Below are 20,355 nucleotides of genomic sequence, written 5' to 3' on the forward strand. Positions count from 1 at the left end.
TCCTATATGGTTTCAGGCCCCTTTAGTTACTTGGTTACTTTCTCTAGCTCCATCTTGGGGGCCCTGAGTTCCATACAATTGATGCATGTGAGCATCCATTTCTGTATTTGACAGGTACTGGCATAGCCTCTCAAGAGATAGCTATATCAGGGTCCTGTCAGCTAGAGATTCTCTCGTCTATCTCTTGTATCCTTTTGGTGATACTTATATCTGTAACTCCTGAACTCTTTCCTAGGTTTTCCATTACCAGGTTTGCCTACATTTGTGTTTTCTTTATTATTTCTACTTCCACTTTTAGGTCCTGGATGACTTTATTCAATTCCTACTCCTGTTTATCTGTGAGTTTGTGTGTGTGTGTGTGTGTGTGTGTTTCTTTCAGTGAGTTATTGTATCCTTCTTAAATACTCTATTATTTTCACGAGACATGATTTTGTGTCACCTTTCTGATTTTTCAGGTCTGTTGTATTCAGGGCTTGCTGTTGTGAGGGAACTGTATTCTGATGATGCCCACGTATACTGGATTCTGTTGTTGATTGTTTTGCATTTGCCTTTTGCCATCTGGATATCCCTGGTGTTTGTTGGTCTTGTGACTGTCTGGAGTCTGCCTCTTTTGTCCCTAGGATACTTTAGGACTCCTGCACTCTTGGCTATAGCAGACCACCTTGTGTTGGCCTCCAACTTGGGAGCTCTTCACAGGGGTAGAGAAGCTGCTGATCTCTTGCACTGGATTCAGTAGAACTCCTGGGAGGCCTTAAGACTATTGGGTCTTCAATGGAGCATTCAAGATGTTGTACAACTTCTCTGAGTGTAGCCAATCCTCAACTACTCTGAGTGCAGTAGATCATCAACTGGTCTGTGTGCATCAGGTTGTCTAGGTTGGATCAGAAAATGATGTCTTCACTGGAGTAGACCAGCCAAGAATCTGCCCCAGCAGAAAGGACTAGGCACCTTATTACTTTCTTTATTTCTTCCATGACCAATTTCTCACTAGGTAGAGAGTTGTTAAGTTTCCATGGGCATATAAGTTTTCTGTTTTTTGGTTGTTATGGAAGTCTAGCCTTAGTCCAAGGTGATCTGATAAAATACATGGGATTATTTCAATATTGTATTGTTTGAGGTTTGTTCTCTTACAGATTATATGGTCATTTTGGAGAAGGCACAATGAGGTCCTGAGAAGAAGATATATTCTTTTAATTTAGGGTGAAACAATCTGAATATATCTATTCAATCCATTTGTTTCATAACCTCTCTTAGTTTCACTGTGTCTCTATTTAGTTTCTGTTTCAATGATCTATACATTAGTTAGAGTGGGGCGGCACAATCTACCAATATTATTGTGTAGCCCCCCCCCCCGCCCTCCAAGCCTGAAGCAGGCCGAACCAGAACTTGATCTTGCTGCACCTAAGGAGATTACCTAGGGTGGAGCCTTCTTCCCTAGATCACTCTATTGTTCAGCCACTGCCTCTGTTCTCCATCAAGACACTACTACCTGCTGAGAGGCTGCTGAGCTATTCCAGAGACTACACCCTATCCTCCACATCTTCACCTGAAGCTGGTTCCAGGCTGGAAAAATGGATTGGCGGAATGGGCATCCCCCACCCACCCACCTCACCCCTCCCCGCCCCCGTTTATAGGCACATTTGCTATTAAAAATTTGAGCTTTGATTAGGAACCTTGACTTAGCTACATTTTTCTCTTGACCCCCTAGTTCCCCTCTCTTTTCAGCCCTGGCTTGCCAACCAGGTGAAACCAGGTCCATGTGAGCGGCAGGTCAACTTCCAACAGTCTGATGTCTGAACAGGGACCTGAGGAATGACAGAAAAACGCTGGAGGAACGCTGCTTGGTATGGAGCTCCACGGAGAGAAAAAGAAAAGGATCGTATTGGGCACCGAAACAACAGGTACACATGCTAGCCATGTTTTGTGTGAAATAAACACAAGCACACTGCACTTAGCCTCCAAAACGAAATTTGGATGGTTTAGGAAGATCAAAGATTTCCTAAGATAGGTGCGCAGGACAGCCACCATAACTCCCAGGAAGGGCTATAGAGCATAAATAAATTTTATCAAAGACAGACACTACCTCAGAGAAAAGGCTGGAAAATCAATTTCGAAGCAAATTGTCCAAAGAAACAAATTGAAGCAGCCACTCTAATATTCTATTCTATTCTAATATTGAAGAAAATCAAATTTCAACCAAAAGTTACCAAAAACGATAAGAAAGGACACTTCATACTGGTTAAAGGAAAAATCTACCAAGATGAACTCTCAATTCTGAAAATCTATGCTCCAAATACAAGGGTATCCACATTAATTTTTAAAAATATATTAAAGCTCAAAGCACATATTGCACATCACAAAACAATAGTCAGAGACTTCAATCCTGAACCATCATCAATGGACAGATCATGGAAATGGATACTAAACAGAAACACATTGAAACTAACAGAAGTAGTGCACAAAATGGATTTGACATATCCAAATCTATAGAACATTTCATTCTAAAAAAAATTGATGTACCTTCTTCTCGGCACCCTATGGTACCTTCTACAAAATTAAACCAGGTCACTGATGGGGGACACAAAATACATTACCCACTTGCTTCACTAATTCATTATAGAGAATGATGAAATGGATATGTCTGGAAATAACATTGAAAGGAAAATATATATAAAGATAATATTTATCTTCTAAATTGCTCTATCAGATTGGTGCCATTTTTGAATCATCAAAATATGAGCAAATAAAAGATAATGATAAACAAAGTTCATTATTTACCATTAGATAACCTAACTTCCTAAATCATAAAGCATTAAAAAGCTGTATTAAGTGTTAGACTTGCCTGAGCCAGGAGGAATTCAACAGATGTATTTTCCCATAGCCTTTAATTGTTCTTATCTCAAGACACAAGAAATTATCTTTTATTGCCTCTGTAAAGCTACTTTGTAAGCTTTATCCAAGAGACTCAATCATTCAAGTTATTGAGATGTATCTGTTTTTAATCTCCAAGTGATGATTTTCCACGTGCAATTGTGGTCATTGTAGTTCAATATTTAGACTCTGTAGGAAATGCACACTAGAGAGATATTCAGCCACTGTTTGGTTGACAAGACTTTGTAAAGGCAATGCCACAATAAAGACATGTATAGGAAATATATTCTGGCAAACCTCAAAATTCCCAGCCCTGATTACTTTACAGTACATGTTTAATGGACCTTCAGAAGGCATTAGTCAGAGTCAAAAAGGGAAAATGACCCAAAGACAACGGAAGAAACCTGCCATCTTCAGGCCAAAAAGAAAATCCTACAAAGATTTGTACAATACTCTGATGTGAAATCTGCAGCCTTTAGAATTATGAGGAAGTTCTTTTTCAACAAGAGTTAAGCCAGGACAAGTCCCTTCGAGTAGGCGCCAGCACCAGGTCACCTTTGGCGCGGAGTCAGCGGACACCTCCAAGGTCCCCTACAGGACTCTCCACCCGATCTTAAGACCACCAGTGAGTGGAACACAACTTCTATTCCTATGCAATTGCTCATTACCTGAGACAGCATTAGGGAAGTAGGAAAGCCGGCCTGACCAGTGTCACAAGTCCCTTCCAGTCAGCTCTAGCACTTGGTCACCAGGGCTCAGAGTCATTGGACACCCCCAAGGTCCCTAGAGGACAGCTTCTGAGACAGACCCCGTTTCGGGCTCCAGACATCTGGGACCCTCCACTGCCAGAGGAGAGGTGTCTGCTCTGCCCGGGAGGGCTTTGCTGGAGCTCCTGGGGGAGCCATTTTGGTTCCTGGATCCCTCTGAGACTAGTCTGTGCAGGTGAGTGTGGACTACAGAAGCTAACAGCTTCTGTGACAGGCAGAAGCAACACAGCTTCTGGGACAGGTCCTGTTTTGGGCCTTCATATTCTGCCAGGAGGGAGGCCTAAACACCAGGTATCTGTGCACCTTCTCTGTAAGAGGAGAGCTTGCATGCAGAGAGTGCTCTGACCACTGAAACTCAGAGGAGAGAGCTAGTCTCCCAGGTCTGCTGATAGAGGCTAACAGAATCACGGGAGGAACATGCTCTAACCAGAGACAACTATAACAACTAACTCCACAGATTATCAGATGGTGAAAGGCAAATGTAAGAATCTTACTAACAGAAACCAAGAACACTCACCATCATCAGAACGTAGCACTCTCCCCTCGCCCAGTCCTGGGCAGCCCAACACACCCGAAAACCTAGACCCAGATTTAAAAGCATATCTCATGATGATGGTAGAGGACATCAAGAAGGACTTTAATAACTCACTCAAAGAAATGCAGGAGAACACTGCATTTCTGATGCAGTTACAAGTCCTTATAAAAAACAGGAAAACACATTCAAATAGGTGATGGAAATGAACAAAACAATACTTGACCTAAAAAGGGAAGTAGACACAATAAAGAAAACCCAAAGTGAGGCAACGCTGGAGATAGAAACCCTAGGAAAGAACTCTGGAACCATAGATGCAATCATCAGCAACAGAATATAAGAGATAGAAGAATCTCAGGTGCAGAAGAATCCATAGAGAACATCGGCTCAACAATCAAAGTAAATGCAAAATGCAAAAAGATCCTAACTCAAAACATCCAGGAAATCCAGGACACAATGAGAAGACCAAACCTACAGATAATAGGAATTGATAAGAATGAAGATTTTCAACTTAAAGGGCCAGCAAATGTCTTCAACAAAATTATAGAAGAAAACTTCCCAAACCTAAAGAATGACATGCCCATGAACATACAAGAAGCCTACAGAACTCCAAATAGACTGGACCAGAAAAGAAATTCCTCCCAACACATAATAATCAGAACAGCAAATGCACTAAATAAATATTGAATATTAAAAGCACTAAGGGAAAGGGGTCAAGTAACACATAAAGGCAGGCCTATCAGAAATACACCACACTTTTCACCAGAGACTATGAAAGCCAGAACATCCTGGATAGATGTTATACAGACACTAAGAGAACACAAATGCCAGCCCAGGATACTGTACCGATCCAAACTTTCAATTACCATAGATGAAAAAAACCAAAGTATTCCACGACAAAACCAAATACACATATTATCTTTCCACAAATACATCCCTTCAAAGGATAATAACAGAAAAAAAAACAATACCAGGACAGAAAACATGCCCTATAAAAAGCAAGAAATTAATCCTTCAACAAACCTAAAAGAAGACAGCTATAAGAGCAGAATGCCATCTCTAACAACAAAAATAATAGGAAGCAACAATTACTTTTCCTTAATATCTCTTAATATCATTGGATTGAATTCCCCAATAAAAATACATAGACTAACAGACTAGGTACACAAACAGGACCCAACATTTTGCTGCTTACAGGAAACCCATCTCAGGGAAAAAGACAGACATTACCTCAGAATGAAAGGCTGGAAACCAATTTTGCAAGCAAATGGTCCAAAGAAAGAAGCTGGAGTAGCCATTCTAATATTGAATAAGATCAACTTCTGTAGCCTCCCCTCCCCCAGCCTTAATGGTTCTACTCTTTACACCTGGATGGAGCTTCCTGCTCAATCGTTTTGCCACGCCCACTGCTGGAACCTGCTGCTTTGCTGTTCCAAAGCCATCACGTGATCACCCTGCTAGATTATTTGTCGGAAATTGGGCCCCCCCCTTCCTTTATAACTGAGTGCCGGAATAGAAAAATTAAACCTTGAGCAGAGACTTTTGTCTTGGTTCCTTCCTTATCTCATGCAGCCCAACCCCTCTTCTCTTCCAGGTTTCCAAAATGCCTCTCCAGGCTAAAACCCAGGTTGTGATCTACTGGCCAGACACAACATTTGGTGCCTAATGTGGGGCTGAGAAAAGGCAAAGGATTTTTGGAAGAGGCACTACTGGTTTGGAGCTCCATGAAATAATTAAAGGATAAAGGAAATTCATACCAGAGAAGGTATGGGCTAAGCTGAGACAGTGTTAAACCCGAGCGCTGGTTCACTTAGGTTCAGCAGTAAAGCTTAAGAGGAGCTGGGAACTGTAACAGGCGGTAGGCCGTGACTCGCAGAAGCTACATTTTTAGGCGTGAGAAAAAAAAAGGGTTTATTAAAAGAAAATTAATAAATAGGCGGATTGCCGCAGTTAATAAAAACTACATCATGAGGGAGGAAAATGTCCCAAAAAGCAGAGAGAAATTTCAGGAGTGCCATGCTCTGTTCTCTCTGGCCTTATAGCAGGAGTACTCTGTTCCCTTTTTGTGTCTTATCTAATGTCTAGTGCACCAATCTGTTCTCGTGTTCAATTCATCTATGTTCGTGTCCAGTCTGTATGAATGAATGTTCTATGTTTCATGTTAGATAATAAAGATGATATAAAAAACTTTATCTGCAAAGCCCAGAACTGCCACGTGTTTCAGCCAGGAACCAGACACATGGCAGGAGGGCCCCTGCTGGAAAAACTGTTCGTTTTAGGAAAAAAGAGAGAGTGCACACCCTCTTATTTTCAGGGTAAAAAAGCCAACAAATGGGATTAATGTGTTTGACAATAGTAAAGTGCTTTTTATTCTATGATTGTAGCTACAAAAATTAATATTCTCTGATTGGTCTAAAATTAACTGCTTCATTTAGTTCCTTTTTATTGGTAATGTGCTCTGAGTGTTTTCACAATCAGCTCATAAGTTGTTGGTTAAGATTAATAATTGTTACATTGCTACAGATGGTTAGTGTTAAATTTGATAACTCAAGTTTAGAGTCCTTCTGACATGTGGCATAAGGCAGGCCAAGAGGCTGGGTCTCTAAAGATATTTCTAGTTTAGATAATAATTAATGTGGTTCCTATCCTAAATAGTAAAATTTAAGATAAGATTTAAAACAATGCCTCTTTATTAAAGCGTTAAAACTTTCTTTAATAAGTATTCATAGGTATTAATTGACAGCCAAACTTCGTAATATGATAGTAATGCTTCTAATATTGATTTTAAAGATGATAAATTGTTTTAAGCTTGGGTTTTGCTTTCCCAAGGTTATAGGTATTATCCTAACCTTGCACAAGAAACTTAAAAATTATGGTTAAAACTACCATTGTTCCATTGACTGCAGCTTGCAGTTTAATTGCAAATTTAAGATTTTCTACTCACCCATATATTGTTAATTAAGATAATTATTAAGAGTAATCATCTTTTAAAAGCGCTAATACAGCTCACTTCATACAAAACTGTGACAAAGTTATGTAGTTATGTTTGTCTTTGTGAATAGATTAGACCCTCAAACAATCAGTTTGCCTATAGTTGCTGCCTGGCAGAAAACTACAGTACGGGCAATTTTTTCACAACACTAAAGTTGTAAAAAACGTTTTAACTGTAAGCCATCTTAAAAAAGAGTATCAAAAATTAGAGGCATAGACAGTTAAATTGTTCCTCTAGAATCGGTCCTTATTACAGGAGGACCAAGATGCTCAGATTAAAAAGTATTTTACGTTTGAGTCAATACAGGGCTCCAGGCAGCCCCAGAGCGACTTGTGGCCTTTCTTTTGTTTTACAAACAGTGCCTGAAAAAGTTTTTCCCTGTGTTCAAAAAAATTTCTTTTTAACAGTGTTACAGATCTATTTAGATGTTTAATAATACTTAAATTCAAAGAGTTTTGCTTCTAGTAAACTGCAATCACTAAAAAATTTTGCCTCTAGGTATGGCTACGTAACATTACATTATGTAAGAAAAATTTTTATTGTTTCTGCTTCTATACAAAAAGCCAAAAGTTTTAATCTTTCAGTATATATTGTTTCTTAAGTAAAAAGTATTTTATTAACTAATGCTTCTCAAAAGAAGTTTACTTTAAATCCTTGCTCTCACCCATAAGATTCAGAGACAATATCCTTTTATTACTTAGGATTTTACTTTACTACAAAAGGTTTTACAAAAAATAAAAAAAAAAAACTTTTATACTTGTTATTAATTAGTAATTAAAAATTAGTTGTGCCCAAGACAATTCTTTGGCTAGAAAAAACATTGTAAAGTCATTTTTCTCATCCTCCCAGCCAATCGTTGACCGACGTAGACCCAACTGGCGGCTGTGGGGTGGAGTCTTAAGACACAGTTTCCCCTGTTCCAACACAAATAATCTAGCTGTGTGCTGTAGTGTTTTAAAATACTAACAATCAAACCTTAATTTATATATTAATAGTCAATGCCATATCTCTGAGCTCACAATTGCTTAAAATTGTTCATCCCTCAGATACTATTGATTCTCAAATTTACAATTGCTTATACATATTTCTAGTTAATAAATAAATAAATTATACACATGTGACTCTTAATAACTTTTTAAGCTTTCTAGTTACAACTGCTCCTTAAGAAAAATGATTAAAAGTGCAATTAGTCACTGCCCCTTTACAGCCAAGTATTTAAAATGTTTTGTCAACAAGTTATTAATTCAAAAGGTTAGATATTATAAAATTTTAAACTTTAACTTCTTAAAAGACAAAAAAAGAAAAATTGGATCCTCATACATACTATTTAGTGCATTCCCATGCACACTATTTAAATCATATCTTTATTTTCAAAATTTAAAACTTAAATGTCAAAGAATTTAATAAATGCTTTATAATATCTTAAAGAGGTCTACTTACTAGCGTATAGATTAATCCTAAAACAGCTACCTTATTGAGGAAGGGAAAAACAAATTCTCTCCACAAAACGCTACAAAAACATATTACTAATTCGTGTGACGAGCTGACAAGTAAGTTGACTCAGTGTTCTGATTAAAATGACTAAAAAACTAAATTAAATTCATGTTTTAGATACATCCTTGCTTGCCATTTTTCCAGTTTAGACTAGCTTCTAGCCTTTTAACTTTATGGCAATAGTTCATCAGAGACTATATATTCTGACTTAGTAAAATTAGTCATTTAATAGAGTCATAATAATTTTTCTCTTTTCTTCAGTGTGACCAGTCATTCTAACTCAATCTTAGACTGGTCTAATATTCAGTCCAATATTAGAGATTCCTATATTCTAAATTACCTAGCAAAGTTAATTCAGAACATATCCCCCAAGGTCACCAAAGGCTCATCTTGCCTCTACCTTATTTGTTCTAAATAATTTACAACAGATATTAAAGGTCAGTCTACAGTAGATCGCCACTGGCATCTAGTTACTTCTAATTCTTATACATTGGTTAAAAAAAAAAAAAAAACAAAACAAAACACTGACTAACAAATAGAAGGGTCCAGATCTGGTTCTAATCTGGAAAAGGGGCTCAGTTTGTTTTTTTTCACAAAATAAAGATAGAACACAGTGGCTAAGAGATTAATTAGTCAGATAAACACAGATTCTAAATCTTCTTATAAATATCACCTTGAGGACTAAAATTCCTCTTTTGCTTAAAATTCAGCTAAAAACTAAAGCTCCCAAGAAAGCTGTTTTCCTACTACTCTCTGAGCCAACTCCCCCACAAGAGGTCAGAGACTAGCCCTAACCTTACAATTTACAACTAAATAAAGTTCCTAGACTTCCTCCCCCAAAAACTTACATTACTACTTTCTCATTGTCTAGATCTCTTTCTTCTTTCAAACAGGTCAATCAACATCCTCCAGCCAGACTACAGTAGGCTTATATCCCCGCCCCCTAGAGTATACAAGAGACAACTACTATTTTCATTTCAACACGTTTTGTGACTTTTAGTCTAATTTAAGATTTAGGTTTACCAAGAGAGCTAGTAAGGCAAATATTTCTAATACTAAAAAAAAAAAAAAATTAGTTTTTATTTTGATAGATGGGCTTAGTCCCTTAGCTGGCCTCTGACTTTTCACCCTTGCTGTTACTGCAAGGAGTCCTTAGTTCCTCAGGGTATAAAAATAACAGGGACGAAGAAAAATACTTCCAACTCCTATTTCAGCCACAAATCGTGATATTACTAATAACATAATTCTTGCCTAGGCCTTACTAAATCTGAGGTTGACAATTCTCCTTTAAGAACTGCATAGTACTCAAAACTGTGCATACTAGTTCGCAATCATACAAATACAGTATGGGTATCACTTAATACAAAAAACTACTACAGGAAAAGGTTCAACTTGACCATTTCTAAGTTCCCTGTACGACATACCCGGTTTAAAATAGAGGTTAGTATCTAATTCCAGCTAAAAAACAAAAATATCTAAGGCTCTGCCTCCCCTCCCCCCAAAATACCAAGAGCCACAGGTGTGGGTCGAGATAACACCCACAAGAAAAATTGGGTCAATGTCCACCCAAGCCAATGTTAAAAGCCCACTCATCTACAGATAAAAAATTCATTTAATCACCTCAGTTAAGCGTGGCCTTTTTAAAATTAATTAATAGTGGGGAGAGAGGTTGGAAACCATACTGTTGGAAGGGCAAGCCCTTCACTGCCTCCCACCCTAAAAAAGCCAATTGGCCTTGTACTACAGAGCCGGTCATTACCCCTTCTCCCTTTTTCCTGCCTGTCATCCAAAATGCGGAGGAATATCAACTCAGTGTTATTCTTAATAGAGTGAATTTCAAATTTGTTCAGTCAGGGTTCCAACATCCTACTTTAAATTCAACTAGGAAGCTACCTATTCAGGACTAATTAGCATTATAAAGTCATAGCCTACTGCTCAGGGCTTTTCTGTTAGTTGTTTACTAGGATAGAAAGGACAGTCTTATCCAGATACAGTTTACCATAAGAAAAGTTAGGGAATCCCATGGAGACAGGTTTTTTTTTTTTCTTTAGCCCTAAAAATTCAGGCAGAACTATTGAGTGTAGATAAACTTTTTGCCTCAGGCCAGCCTTTTCTTTTTTTATTTTTATTTTTATTACCAACAGGGAGGAGATGTAGCCTCCCCTCCCCCAGCATTAATGGTTCCACTGTTTACACCTGGATGGAGCTTCAATCGTTCGGCCACGCCCACTGCTGGAACCTGCCACTTTGCTGTTCCGAAGCCATCACCTGATCACCCTGCTACTAGACCCCAAGATTATTTGGCAGAAATTGGGACCCTCCCCCTTCCTTTATAACTGAGTGCCAAAATAGTAAAAATTCACCCTTGAACAGAGACTTTTGTCTTAGTTTCTTCCTTATCTCGCAAACTTCCAACCCAAATTTATCAAAAAAGACAAGGAGGGACACTTTATTCTCATCAAACGTAAAATCCTCCAAGAGGAACTTTCAATTCTGAATATCTGTGCTCCAAATGCAAAGGCAGCAACATTTATTAAAGAAACATTAATAAAACTCAAAGCACACATTGCACCTCAACAATAATAGTGGGATACTTCAACACACCACTTTCACCAATGGACAGATCATGGAAACAGAAACTAAACAGGGACACAGTGAAAGTAACAGAAGTTATGAAACAAGGGGATCTAAGAGATATCTACAGAATATTTTATCCTAAAACTAAAACTTCTCAGCACCTCATGGTACCTTCTCCAAAATTGACCATATTATTGGCCACAAAACAGGCCTCAACAGATACAAAAATATTGAAATTGTCCCATGCATCCTATCAGATCACCATGGACAAAGGCTGATCTTCAACAACAATATAAATAATAGAAAGCCAACATTCACACGGAAACTGAACAACACCCTTCTCAATGATACCTTGGTCAAGGAAGGAATAAAGAAAGAAATTAAAGACTTTTTAGAGTTTAATGAAAATAAAGCCACAACACACCCAAACTTATGGGACACAAAGAAAGCATTTCTAAGAGGAAAATTCATAGCACTGAGTGCCTCCAAAAAGAAACTAGAGAGAGCACAAACTAGCAGCTTGACAACACACCTAAAATCTCTAGAACAAAAGGAAGCAAATTCACCCAAGAGGAGTAGACAGCAGGAAATAATCAAACTCAGTGGGGAAATCAACCAAGTGGAAACAAGAAGAACTATTCAAAGAATCAACCAAACAAGGAGATATTTCTTTGAGAAAATCAACAAGATAGATAAACCCTTAGCCAGACTCACTAGAGGGCACAGGGACAGCATCATCATTAAGAAAATCAGAAATGAAAAGAGAGACAAAACAACATATACTGAAGAAATCCAGAACACCATCAGATCCTTCTACAAAAGGCTATAATCAAGAAAACTTGAGAACCTGGATGAGATGGACAAATTTCTAGACAGATTCCAGGTACCAAAGTTAAATCTGGATCAGTCAAAGCAGTCCTATATCCCCTAAAGAAATAGAAGCAGTCATTAATAATCTCCCAACCAAAAAAAGCCCAGGACCAGATGGGTTTAGTGCAGAGTTCTATCAGACCTTCAAAGAAGATCTAATTCCAGTTCTTCACAAACTATTCCACAAAATAGAAGCAGAAGGTACTCTACCCAATTCATTCTATGAAGCCACAATTACTATGATACTTAAACCACAGAGAGACCCAACAAAGATAGAGAACTTCAGACCAATTTACCTTATGAATATCGATGCAATAATACTCAATAAAATGCTCGCTAACAGAATCCAAGAACACATCAAAATAATCATCCATCCTTACCAAGTAGGTTTCATTCCAGGGATGCAGGGATGGTTTAATATATGGATATCCATCAATGTAATCCACTATATAACAAATTCAAAGACAAAAAACACATGATCATCTCATTAGATGTGGAGAAAGCATTTGACAAACTCCAACACCCATTCATGATAAAAGTCTTGGAAAGATCAGGAATTCAAGGCCCATACCTAAACATGATAAAAAGCAATCTACAGCAAACCAGTAGCCAACATCAAAGTAAATGGTAAGAAGCTGGAAGCATTCGCACTAAAATCAGGGACTAGAAAAGGCTGTCCACTTTCTCCCTACCTATTCAACGTAGTACATGAAGTCTTAGCCACAGCAATTTGAAAATAAAAGGAGATCAAGAAATATAAATTGGAAAGGAAGAAGTCAAAATATCACTTTTTGCAGATGATATGATAGTATATATAATGGACCCTAAAAATTCCACCAGATAACTACTAAACCTGATAAACAGCTTCTGGGAAGTAGCTGGATATAAAATTGACTCAAACAATTCAATGGTCTTTCTCTACACAAAGGATAAAAAGGCTGAGAAAGAAATTAGGGAAACAACACCATTCTCAATAGTCACAAATATTATAAAATACCTTGCGGGACTCTAACTAAGGAAGTGAAAGATCGGTAGGATAAGAATTTCAAGACTCTGAAGAAAGAAATTAAAGAAGATCTCAGAAGATGGAAAAATCTCCCATGCTCATGAACTGGCAGTATCAATATAGTAACAATGGCTATCTTGCCAAAAGCAATCTAGAGATCCAATGCAATTCCCATCAAAATTCCAACTCAATTCTTCAATGAATTAGAAAGACCAATAGGCAAATTCATCTGGAATAACAAAAAACCTAGGATAGCAAAAACTCTTCTCAAGGATAAAAGAACCTCTGGTGGAATCACCATGCCTGACCTAAAGCTATACTACAGAGCAATTGTGATAAAAACTGCATGATACTGGTATAATGACAGACAAGTAGACCAATGGAATAGAATTGAATACCCAGATATGAGCCCACACTCCTATGGTCACTTGATCTTTGACAAGGGAGCTAAAACCATCCAGTGGAAAAAAGACAGCATTTTCAACAAATGGTGCTGGTATGACTGGTGGTTATCATGTAGAAGAATGCGAATCGATCCATTCCTATCTCCTTGTACTAAGGTCAAATCTAAGTGGATCAAGGAACTCCAAATAAAACCAGAGACACTGAAACTTATAGAGGAGGAAGTGGGGAAAAGCCTCGAAGATATGGGCATAGGGGAAAAATTCCTGAATAGATTAGCAATGGCTTGTGCTTTAAGATTGAGAATTGACAAATGGGACTTCATAAAATTGCAAAGCTTCTGAAAGGCAAAAAACACTGTCAATAAGACAAAAAGGTCACCAACAGATTGGGAAAGGATTTTTTCCTATATATATAATAACATATATATAAAGAACTCAAGAAGGTGGACTCCAAAAAATCAAATAACCCCATTAAATGGGGTGCAGTGCTAAACAAAGAATTCTCACCTGAGGAATACCAAGTGGCTGAGAAGCACCTGAAAAAATGTTCAGTGTCCTTAATCATCGAGGAAATTCAAATCAAAACAACCCTGAGATTCCACCTCACACCAGTCAGAATGGCTAAGATCAAAAATTCAGGTGACAGCAGATGCTTTGCTGGTGAGGATGTGGAGTAAGAGGAACACTCCTCCATTTTTGGTGGGATTACAAGCTTGTACAACCACTCTGGAAATCAGTCTGGTGGTTCCTCAGAAATTTGGACATAGTACTACCGTAGGATCCAGCAATACCTCTCCTGGGCATATATCCAGAAGATGTTCCAACCGGTAAGAAGGACACGTGCTCCACTGTTTATAGCAACCTTATTTATGATAGCCAGAAGCTGGAAAGAACCCGGATGCCCCTCAACAGAGGAATCGATACAGAAAATGTGGTACATTTACACAATGGAGTACTCCTCAGCTATTAAAAAGAATGAATTTATGATATTCCTAGGCAAATGGATGGACCTGGAGGGCATCATCCTGAGTGAGGTAACCCAATCACAAAAGAACTCACATGATATATACTCACTGATAAGTGGATATTAGCCCAGAAACTTAGAATACCCAAGATACAATATATAATTTCCAACCTCATGAAACTGAAGAAGAACGAAGACCAAAGTATGGACTCTGTGCCCCTTCTTACAATTGGGAACAAAACACCCATTGAAGGAGTTACAGAGACAAAGTTTTGGGCTGAAGCAAAAGGATGGACCATCTAGGGACTGCCATACCCAGGGATCCATCCTATAATCAGCTTCCAAACACTGACACCATTGCATACACTAGCAAGCGTTTGCTGAAAGGATCCTGATATAGCTGTCTCTTGTGAGATTATGCTGGGGCCTAGCAAACACAGAAGTGGATAATCACAGTTGGCTATTGGATGGATCACAGGTCCCCCAATGGAAGAGCTAGAGAAATTACCCAAGGAGCTTAAAGGATCTGCAACCCTATAGGCAGAACAACAATATGAACTAATCAGTACCCCCCAGAGATCGTGGCTCTAGCTGCATATGTATCAGAAGATGGTTTAGTTATCCATCATTGGAAAGAGAGGCCTATTGATCTTGCAAGCTTCATATGCCTCAGTATAGGGAAATGCCAGGGCCAAGAATTTGGGTGGGTAGGGGAGTGGGGTGAGCGGGTATGGGGGACTTTTGGGATAGCACTGGAACTGTAAATGAAGAAAATACCTAATTAAAAATAAATTAAAAAAATAGTTCACTTTAATTGAAGTTGAACTTTGCATCACCATGTGGCTACATAAAATATTTTTTAAAGGAAAATCAAACAATCCACAACTATAACATGAGCAACATAGTCTATTATACTGATTTCCCTCCCAACGTGCCAAATGCATTTGAATTTTCTTTTAAGATATTGAAAGATACCAAGAGCTTTCTATCTTACAGGGCTCATCCATGTCACTCTCAATGTCTTCAAGGAAGAAGAATCATCTCAAGAGTGGGAGATAAGAGATAGAAATCAGGGAGCACTCCAGCAAAATGATGTTTATCAGACACTACAAGGCTGCTGTAGCCATGAACTATAGACGCAAAACCTGAATAAGCCAACTAAACACCCAACTCCGATAGGGATGGGCCTTCTGAAGTCCCACCCCTATCTGAAAAGCTATTGGACGCTGATGTCCTGGAGGTGTGGCAGGCATCAGTTTACTTCAGGGATGTGATCCCTAATAAGTTGCTCATGCTCCAGTGAACGGAACTATGTGCATACTATCAGCGTCAAGCAGACCCTTGGTGGATTTTAAAAGAATACAGGAAATAGGGGGAAGTGATGTGGAGAAAATAAAAGTAACTGGAGGGGAGAGAGTGGGGGGGTGGATTTGATTAAATCAATTATACACATGTATGGAATTTTCAAGCAATAAAATTAAAAATGATAAATACAAAATTTCCAAAGTTAAAAAAAAAAAAAAAAAGAGTTAAGACACCACATGTTAGGGTTATCCTGCCATCTGACATACAAAAGATTGGAGAGATTTTTAGAAACAAGGAATGAAAATAAAAGTGCATCAATAAGGTGCAAAGAATTTGCACATAGGTGAACAAACAACTTCATGTGTGTTCCTCCAAAGATGTGGTTTCTCAGATGGACTGATTTATTCCATTGGGAATCCATATTGAATTTGTTGAGATGCTTGTAGTCTAGCAACATCTGGTTTGGCTTTCAGGATTCAGGCATGCTGTCAACAACCATAAGAAAACATGTTCGAATAAAGAAAAGAAAGAACCTGAGAGCACAATGAATATTAATAGGTACCCATCTCATTAGATGACACTTTTATATTCATATAAATTATAGTATGTTTTTTTGATATGCTGTATCAGGGATTTACATTTTTATGAATTCTTTATATTTTCTTTAATATAGCTCTCTGGGAAATTAAAATTAACTTATGTGATGATACAGAAAGAAAGTAATGTGATAAAGAAGAGAATGGCTTCTATTGTCATTCTTTTTGGATTCAAATACACATCCATCACTGTCATACTGGTAACATCTCAAAGACTAATTTTCCCTCATCAGAAAAATAGGAGCACTGCCTATACCATTCTCAGGTATTCACGAATTTATTTAAAAATCCCACACTGAGTATGTCCAATATGTCCGGCACTCTTTTTAAAATGAACCATTTAGTAATTTCAGAAACATTTTCTATTGAAATATATTAGATACATGTTCTGTGTGTATATTCAAAGCATAAATGCAGGGTACACATTACAGTATCACAGCTAGAAAATAGAGCAAGGATGGAGCCTGCTGTGTTGTAAATGGAGGAAAGATGGGAAGAGAAGGTTACAGTGTCATTAATAAGGAGACAAAGAGCAAGATGTAAATATATGAAATACAGCCTTCTAGGGTGAAGGAAGATACAACACAGCGTGAGCGGTTGATTAATCTCTAAGACTCAAACTAAAGACATTCTGGAATGGAGTGGTGAAAAACAATATATGGTGAGAAAACACAGTGCTACACAAGGCAGGAGCTGAAATTATACAGATCTTCATGCATCACCAAACACCATGGATGAGTGAAACAAAGTCCTGCAATGTCCTCAGCTGGGAGGTTCTGGGTCTACTGTATCTGGTGAGAAAATCAAGACAGCTGAAAGGCTGCTCATAACTGTGTATCTGCAGCATTCGTGAACCCACACACACACAAGTAGAAACTACTTTAAGATATTGGTTAAAAGTTGCTTTTAAATTATTTACTTCTATAAGTAAATACTAAGATGTAGACAGAACGGTTGAAGTCTGTTTGAATCATTGAGATGATAAACACTTCTGAGTAGGATAGCATGATAGGAACAGGTTTGATGGGAAGCAGGAATAATCTGTGTACATATAAAATGATCAAGCCAGTGTTGCTGCTGTTAGATTGTCTAGCATATAGGTTGGGAGAGGAAATATAGGACATAATTTAGACAGAGTTAGAAGATTGTATATATGATTTCAGGACTGAAGACATTTTCTAGAGAAAATGGTAGTTTTATTTATTAATGCCAGGGACCATGCTCAGTCAGCCTCGCTTAATCCATGGGAATGAAGGTTTCAGCAGGTGGGCATGGAGTCTAAGAGAATTTACAAACAGACACAGACAGAAAAGAGTGTGCTGAATCTGAATGTATTGTCACTAATGGAACACCAGTCTTATATAATACAGAAAACAAAGGAGTAGGGTGTCACAGCAGGCAAAGTACATTGAAGTATCTGACACAAAACAGAGAAATGACTTCAAAAGACTTACAGGAACCAGGTAATATTTACAGTAAAGATAAAACAGCCCTGCCTAGAGTCAGCTAATGACAGGTAAGGATTTCATACCCTAGTCACAATTTGTGCTACTCCCTTGAGCCTTGTGAAAGCTATCACCAGGGGGTTCTGCTCTAGCAGACCTTCTCATGAAAAAAGTAATATCACAACCCTCCTATTTCCCAGACCTTGGTAAATGCTTGCATATGAGTGTAACTTGGATGGTCTTTTAAGTATCTGTAGGGGATTCATCAACTTGCTTCTAATATGCAGTGTAACCTGCTATACCTGGCTGTTATGAAGATTCTAAGTATACTTTGCTAAGCTACCCTGAGACTTCTAAATTTTTTCCAATAAAATACCATAAGAAAACATGCAAGACCCTCCACAATATTGCAGAAACAAATCTGGGGCATACTAGTTATGGGAATGCCAAGGTTCCAGGAGGCTCTTTCATTGAAACTGTGCCTCAGGATTGTTTACAGATTTCTATAACTGCAATGTGAATCACTACTGGAGTGGATGTAGCATAGTAACTGGGTGATCATTATCAAACAGAAGGTAAAAGCATATGATGGGAAGAGCTAGTGCAGTGTTACAACCATTATTATTCCACCTATGTGTCTCCTTCACATTTTTTTATAATATTTTTATTACATATTTTCCTCAATTACATTTCCAATACTATCCCAAAAGTCCCCCATAGCGCCCCCCACTTCCCTACCCACCCATTCCCATTCTTTTGGCCCTGGCATTCCCCTATATTGGGGCATATAAAGTTTGCAAGTCCAATGGGCCTCTCTTTCCATTGATGGCCGACTAGGCCATCTTTCGATACATATGCAGCTAGAGACAAGAGCTCCAGGGTTCTGGTTAGTACATCATGTTGTTCCAAAAATAGGGTTGCAGATCCCTTTAGCTCCTTGGGTACTTTCTCTAGCTTCTCCATTGGGAGCCCTGTGATACATCCAATAGCTGACTGTGAACATCCACTCCTGTGTTTGCTAGGCCCCGGCATCGTCTCACAAGAGACAGCTATATTTGGGTCCTTTCAGCAAGATCTTACTAGTGTATGCAATGGTGTCAGCGTTTAGAAGCTGATTATGGGACGGATCCCTGGATACAGCAGTCTCTAAATGGTCCATCCTTTCATCACAGCTACGAACTTTGTCTCTGTAACTCCTTCCCTGGGTGTTTTGTTCCCAATTCTAAGAAGGTGCACAATGTCCACACTTTGGTCTTCATTCTTCTTGAGTTTCATGCGTTTATCAAATTGTATCTTATATCTTGGGTATCCTAAGTTTTGGGCTAATATCCACTTATCAATGAATACATATTGTGTGAGTTCTTTTGTGATTGTGTTACTTCACTCAAGATGATGCCCTCCAGGTCCATCCATTTGGCTAGGAATTTCATAAATTCATTCTTTTTAATAGCTGAGTAGTACTCCATTGTGTAAATGTACCATAATTTCTGTATCCATTCCTCTGTTGAGGGACATCTGGGTTCTTTCCAGCTTCTGGCTATTATAAATAGGGCTGCTATGAACATAGTGGAGCATGTGTCCTTTTTACCGGTTGGGACATCTTCTGGATATATGCCCAGGAGAGGTATTGCTGGATCCTCCGGTAGTACTATGTCCAATTTTCTGAGGAACCGCCAGACTGATTTCCAGAGTGGTTGTACAAGCTTGCAATCCCACCAACAATGGAGGAGTGTTCCACTTTCTCTACATCCTCGCCAGCATCTGCTGTCACCTGAATTTTTGATCTTAGCCATTCTGATTGGTGTGAGGTGGAATCTCAGGGTTGTTTTGATTTGCATTTCCCTGATGATTAAGGATGTTGAACATTTTTTCAGGTGCTTCTCTGCCATTCGGTATTCCTCAGGTGAGAATTCTTTGTTCAGTTCTGAGCGCCATTTTTTAATGGGGTTATTTGAGTTTCTGGAGTCCACCTTCTTGAGTTCTTTATATATATTGGATATTAGTCCCTTATCTGATTTAGGATAGGTGAAGATCCTTTCCCAATCTGTTGGTGGTTTTTTTGTCTTATTGATGGTGTCTTTAGCCTTGCAGAAGCTTTGTAGTTTCATGAGGTCCCACTTGTCAATTCTCGATCTTACAGCACAAGCCATTACTGTTCTATTCAGGAATTTTTCCCCTGTGCCCATATCTTCAAGGCTTTTCCCCACTTTCTCCTCTATAAGTTTCAGTGTCTCTGGTTTTATGTGAAGTTCCTTGATCCACTTAGACTTGACCTTAGTACAAGGAGATAGGAATGGATCGATTCGCATTCTTCTACATGTTAACAACCAGTTGTGCCAGCACCATTTGTTGAAAATGCTGTCTTTCTTCCACTGGATGTTTTTAGCTCCCTTGTCGAAGATCAAGTGACCATAGGTGTGTGGATTCATTTCTGGGTCTTCAATTCTATTCCATTGGTCTATTTGTCTGTCACTATACCAGTACCATGCAGTTTTTATCACAATTGCTCTGTAGTAGAGCTTTAGGTCCGGC

General features: G+C 38.4%; 1 long non-coding RNA gene across 2 annotated transcripts; it reads left to right on the forward strand.

Annotated features, from left to right (window-relative positions):
* Window positions 1-1,364: 1,364 nt before the first annotated feature.
* On the forward strand, window positions 1,365-15,860 carry LOC147003539 (uncharacterized). 2 transcript variants are annotated; one of them, XR_015048015.1, is made up of 3 exons: window positions 1,365-1,901; window positions 5,765-5,935; window positions 15,474-15,860. It is a non-coding gene; the product is annotated as an uncharacterized LOC147003539 (long non-coding RNA). The 2 variants fall into 2 exon arrangements; XR_015048014.1 differs by lacking the exon at window positions 15,474-15,860 and adding an exon at window positions 10,801-13,546.
* Window positions 15,861-20,355: the final 4,495 nt, after the last annotated feature.

The sequence above is a fragment of the Mus caroli genome, unplaced genomic scaffold, assembly GCF_978045245.1.
Source record: "Mus caroli unplaced genomic scaffold, Mus_caroli_1 scaffold_8, whole genome shotgun sequence".
In the NCBI taxonomy this organism is placed as follows: domain Eukaryota; kingdom Metazoa; phylum Chordata; class Mammalia; order Rodentia; family Muridae; genus Mus; species Mus caroli.